Here is a 6,673-nt window from a genome sequence, read left to right on the forward strand (position 1 = left end):
GCTGGCCCCTCCTGGATGTGTGCCAGCATAATTTTCTCAAACAGCTTGCCTAGGATCGAGGTAAGACTAACCGGCCTATAGTCTCCTCAGTCCTCCTTCCTCCCCTTTTTGAACATGGGAACCACATTGGCCCTCTTCCAGTCCTCTGGGATTCCTCAGATTCCTGGGAGCTGGATGCTGTGGAACTGCCAGAACTTCCATGGCTTTTAAAAAGCACTTCTTCCCCAAACTACCCATGAATTTACTTCGTTTCCTGCAAACTGACCAGGGTTTGGGGCATCTCAAGACGGGGGAGGGGCAGTGGTGGTCAGGTGGGAAGGCTACTTGGACCCCCTGTTTCTGTGTGTCTGGAGGCTCAGGGGGCAGCTCACTTGTGCTTTTAAAGAGCTGGTCAGTTTTCTTCCATTGGCAGCCACACAGTCCTTGAACAGCCTTCCCCTTCCCCTCCCAAGCCTCTAAGCACATGGGAGTAGGGATCCAGGGAACCCTCCCCACCTGGTCACTTCCCACCCCAGATAAACCTGGGATGCATGGAACCTATTCAGTTACCACCAGTAGAAAGGAATTGATCATCTCATTAAAAGCAATGGAGAACTGTTCCCATAGGCCTTAGCCAGGGACACTGTGGTCAACTACAAGCAATAGGAGCCAGTTGTGCAGGCACTGGGGTGGAGAAAGGTGAAGAGCAGTAGAGTATGGAATCATAGAATCAATGAGTCGGAAGGGACCTAGACAGATCATCTAGTCCGACCCCCCACCACGGGCAGGAATGAGCACTGGGGGTGGGAGGGGTCATAAGACCCCAGCCAGGTGCCTATCCAGTCTCCTCTTGAAGATTTCCAGGGAAGGTGAGAGCACCACCTCCCTGGGAAGCCTATTCCAGGCTCTGGCCACCCTTAGAGTGAAGTAGTTCTTCCTAATATCTATAGACTCATAGAATCAATGAGTTGGACGGGACCTAGAAAGAATGGCTGGAAGACTAAGCAGACTCTAGTCATGACAAGCCTGTTGTCTCCACATAATGCTGAACCGGTTCATAGAGAACCATTTCAAAATAATACGTGATTATCCACACATTTAAACCAGACTGAGTGTTATGTATGTGCTCACCCTAAGCAAAACGTACTTGTCATTAAGCATTCAACATTATTCCACACCCAGATTAACAGAATCTGTTTTACTATTGAGAGAGAATGTTTTTCACAATCAGAAGCCATTCCAGTGGTTAGGAGTGATAGTCATGCAAGCTTTAAACAAAGAGAACTACACTGAAGTGAAAGTCACCAGTGGATACAAATCCTGATTCCAGAATGGGGCATGAAACTCAAGACCTGGCTCAAAGAAGAGAGTGACCCCTCATCTAAAATAACCTTGACAGTTCATCACTTCTGTGCTGTATGTTTCCAGATTTTTGTTTATTAGGTGGTAAATGAGACAGAAGAGAAATAAAGAGAATGCACTGCGTACAGCCATATGCTATAACTAAGTTGGATGCGCAAAGAAGAAATGCAATCACTGTTAGTGCAAACCGCTTTGTTGACTGTGTATGGAGAAGTTACAAGTGCTGGAGGTAAAAGTATTACAAAGAATCAGCGTTTGGCACTGCCATCCAGTGATGGGTAAGTAAAATCCATGCTTGATTCAATCCATCATAGGAAGTGAAGAGCAGATAAGACAAGGAAAAAGGAAACATTGGGAGAAATTAGTGACGTTTCCAGAACAAGATGATCTGGGTCTTCAACTAATTCCTCAAGCAGTGACTGACACGTTCGATTCACTCATGCTTGTTGGCAAGGAGTTGTGTTCTGCTAATCAGATGTGTATTTCTAGTTCTAAGGGGTGCATCCCAACGCACAAGTCTTTCTTGGGGAGGTTAAAGTGGAAAATTGCATGAAGGATGAAAAGAAAGAACAACAAATAAAGAATTCATTTCTTGAGTAATGTAAACAGTGTTTGCAATAGAACAAATCCTTTTTTTAAAACTCAGATTGAGGCTCTTGGTATTTTCTAAAATACTTTTAGCTTTGACAACTTAGGTTATTAATGTGGGTTTCTAGTACCTAAGCTAATTTTAAGGCTGTGACTGCACATGTTATAAAGTAGAACTAAGAAAACCATAGTTGAATACAAAGTAAATATTTTTAGAATCAGTGAAAAGCGTGATAATTCTTGATGGGTTCTTTATTCATTTAAGATGGATATAGCCTATTTTAAGCACAAGATGACGGAAATAGGAAACAAATTCTTTTTGGAAAACTAGTTTGATTTGCTTGTAAATTAACATTCACAATAACAGATGTCATGTGTTTTGTCTCTCAGAGATAAACATCTTCTTTTGCAGCTTTGTTTGACAGATGAAGGCACCATTACTATCACTATAAAACCATATCTGGCAAATGCCAGATGCACTGTCACACACATATAGGTAAAATCTGGTTAATTCATCACTTCAAGGGAACTGGTAATGACAACTAATGATCCGTGGGTGGCCAATAATCAGTAGCTGGCTATTTTCAGCTTTCTGCGTGCCATAGTGAGAGAAAGGAAAGAGTGATTTTTGACATCTACAATGACATATATATTACAATAATTCTAAGTGAAGATTGCATGCCCTCTGGATCACTATGTGAGAACTGTACAGATAAGCATTTAATGTACAGTTTCTTACTACAAAAATTCAAAGTGCTCACTATATATGAATACATGATTCTGATGGAGTGAAATAATCAAAAATTTTCTATTTTCATTAAGATATGTACTCAGGGCCAAAATAGACGGCTATTCTGCAAAATGGAATGATTGATCCCCTACATCTTGCTGAGTCCAAAATATGCTAAAGAGCACGCAATACTTTGCAAGCATCAGCTGACTTGACAGATACCATGGAGGGCTTAGGTCAGTTTCTTTTATGCTAATTATCAGGATCAAATTCCATTGAGATATCATAGCATGTACTTTTGGAAAGGACTAATTAAGCTTTAACAGGTGACAAATTAACCAAAGTATTTTGAGTACAATTCCATAGAGCTATGGTGGGGGTTTTGGCACACTATTAAGAACATCATGACAAGCTACCCTAGGCTAGGGACAGACATGCAAAAAGCCTGAGCCAGAACTGATTCAATCTTTGCAGGTTAGTCTAATCTGGCTAGGATGAATCAGTTTGTAACTACACAGACCTCCCAGAAATGCAGGCACATGCTGGCAGTGGCTCAGGCTAGAAGCCAGGGGGTGCTAGAGCAGCCCTCCCTTCCCTTCCCTTCTCTTCTCTTCCACAGTGCTAAGTTGAGCGGGTGTGGCCAGGCCCCAGCAGGACACTCTGATTAGGCAGGAGTTTCCCCCTTCTGACTGACCCAGCAGGGAATTGATAACACAGTGTTTGTCATCAGTAACTCAGTGTTTATCACCCCATTAAGAAAACAACAGAGGAACATCACCAGCTACCTGCTGACTGCCTTCGTCCTGTCTGCCACAGCACAGACTGTAGCCAGCATGTGGTCTGCTAGCTAATACTGAGAGGTGTCTGTGTAAGGAAGATGGGAGGGGGTTCCCTGCTTAGCAGGGAGAGGGGAGAGAAGAGAAGGAGCAGGGAGAAGCCAGGCAGACAGACGTCTACAATCCCTGCCAAGCTCCAGCCAGGGAGCAGAGGGGAGGGGCCATCTCTGCTGGAGCAGAGAGCCCTGCCCAGATCAGAGAGCATGCCAGGATGCTGGGAAAGTCTGGGGTCTGGAACAGACATTGCACAAACTTATTTGACCCAAATCAGTTACATCAGATACTACAGTCAACCAGGTTCATCTCAAACCAGCTTTGGGCATTTTCAAGCTGGTTTATGCACACTGAACATCTGTTCTGCTACAGGCTTAAACCCATTTCTGATCATTTAAACCAGTTTATGTGTAATGTCTGTCCCTAGCCCTAGTGACTAACTGACTACATTTCACTCTACTAAATATATGAAAGTGAGATGTAGTACAATTTTGGGATGGTCATAGTATTCAAGAACAGCTCATCTATTGGTAATTTTGTGTCAGCCTAAGCAGTAAAACTATTGTAACACATCCCAGTATCATGTACCCTATATATGGTATAGAAAAAAAACTGTTTCAGAGCTGTAAGCATTTTCACTACAATTGTTTCTTGTATTCCTCTAGGTATAAAATGAAGTGCTCTGGTGTCTGACCCCATCAACATTTCCTATTAGATATAGTCTTTCAGTGGGGCTTCTCACTGTACTGGAGAGTTCAATCAAACATGGTTCATTTGGAGGAAAGAAAAACATTTTTCTGGCAGGGCAACTGAGCAATCAATTAAGCTGCCCATAGCACTACAATTGACCACAAAGATAACTGTCAACACATATGAAGCTTTACAAATCGGAGTATCTATTCCCTTAACTTAGTGTGTAAGGACTAGCCAGAAGATGGGATCTGGTCCCTAGCCTGCAAAAATCTGGTCAGCTGCTTGGCAAATACACAGACTTACTGTAGCAACCTGGAGTACTTGGATTACCTGCAGCTTTGAGAACAAGTGCTTTGTAATGTGTAGAGCAGACACTAAGGCTGTTTACTTTTGCCTCAGGCCTCACTAGCACTGACATTTTGTTTTGAAAACAATGAGCAGTGTTTTATTTCCACATAACCTCTCACTGAACCTTTAGGGGTTTGATCAGAGTCGAGGTTCTAGAGTTCATTTTCCAATTCTTTGGTCAAAGTAACTAGCAGTTTTTCATTTCTCCGCCCCCAAACTTGCTTGAGGAAGTTTTCTCCTCTGAAGAAGGGCCAGACTGCTAGCAGCTAAGACCTTGTTTACACTTCCCTGCACTGCTGCTAGTTTACATCTACGCTCTTCGCCTGGCTCTGTGCAGCTCTGCTGAATGGCTCTGCTGCTGGAGTGCAGCATGCACCCTAGGAAAGTGCCAATTCCTTGAAAAAACTGACAGCCAGCAAAAGGCACAGAGAGCAGCCAAAGGCCGGCTCTGCTTGGTAGGGCTGGATTATTTCTGTGACAGAAAGGAATGCAAGAACCCATGAACAGGAACCTACCTAAGTCACAGCGAGACAAAGAGTTTTTTGTGGCCTGCTCACAGCATGCAGAGCCAATTTCGTGAGCATTACATGGCACCCCCGCCCCTCACCGCTGATTGGCAGAGGGCGCCTTCTCTCAGTCTACCTCACTACCACTTTTTGGGGTTGATTTTGTGTGGAATTACGGCCAATGCTGGATTTCCTGGGGATCACAGACAATGCTGTCCCTACCCATGAAGTTTTGCTGGCATAACAGAGCCTGAATTCCCCGCAGGTGAGGAGGTGGCCTGCTCTGCATTTTTTGTGGCAACATTTAAGAGGACGAACTGATAATCCTGAGTCTATACAAAGTGCCTCCAGACACTATATTGTTCTGTTCAAGGGGTTATAAATACATTTACATATGAACAATGAGCAATAAGGAGGTGGCCAGCTTCTGCAGACTTTCAGTGACAGCTGGATGCCTCACAGTTCTTTGGGCCCAATATCCTCCTACAGACCCTGGGAGACTTTTTCATGAGTCAAAAGTCAAAGGATAATATCTTAACCATAGTGAAGTCACTGGAAAACTTACATTTAGTTCACTGGGGCCAGGTTTTCACCCAAAATGTCAGCACAATGGAGGGAAATCTAGCCCTCACTACTTCCTAACTGACCCTGCAATAATTTTGCAAGTCTCAGTCTCAGACACTGTAAAACATTTTGTCTTATTCTCCTCCTCAGGTGCATAGAGCCCCACATTTTCTCTAGGTGTTTCTGACGTGTACATCCATAGATCAGGCTATGGATGTACATGTTAGCTCACTCTGTCCTTTCTTTTTCTTTTTGTCTAACCGTATTCCTCCAAAACTTGTCTAAAGCTTTACTATGGTACTTCTAATACATCTGACCACCATATTAATTGTCTCTGGCCATCTAGGATACTGCAACATGTGCCAATTCCTGGCAAAGTAACATATCTCCTCTGGCAGAGCTTGATAGCAGGGCATTGGACAGCTGAGGTCTATTTTAAAAATACTAAAAATAATTGCTCTTTATGTTGTGAAAATCATGATTAAAGGCTGCTGTTTTCTTTCAGGAATTGTTGGGTTTCCTGCTGAGATTCAGCAGCTTGTTTCGAGGCTATTTTTAGAGCACCTAGGATGGGCATCATAAATATGCCACCAAACTGACTTTTTTGTAAGTGTAAAACAATGTTTTCTAGACTGCCTCAGCCTCCTTTAATACCATTAGAAATTTGATTGGTTTCAGACCCATTTTATTCTGGTTGGTTTATGGGAGTTGCTACTGGAGCATCTTAAATACCCCACAAAGGGAGATGCTTCATAAATCAATAGAGTGGCCTATGGCCTCTTGTCCCTTGCCTCTGAAGACAGCACCTCTATTTTCAGTTTCAAGCTTCAGTATCCAATGGCACTGACACTCGAACTCATCTCTCCCCCATCTCTGCATACATCAATCTGTTAACAATGGGCCTGCACCCCATTTTAATGGGGTGCTAACTGCAGGAGAATCAAACAGTATCAGTATCATGAAGACAGTGAACAGGAGGACTCTGCAACTATCTTTGTACATGAAGCCTGTCGCAGAGCACTCAGGTGCCCTGTGTCTGAGAGCAGAAATGGCTTGGGAGAGACCCCTAGTGG

The sequence above is a fragment of the Crocodylus porosus genome, unplaced genomic scaffold, assembly GCF_001723895.1.
Source record: "Crocodylus porosus isolate Cpor-Errol unplaced genomic scaffold, CroPor_comp1, whole genome shotgun sequence".
NCBI classification, from domain to species: domain Eukaryota; kingdom Metazoa; phylum Chordata; order Crocodylia; family Crocodylidae; genus Crocodylus; species Crocodylus porosus.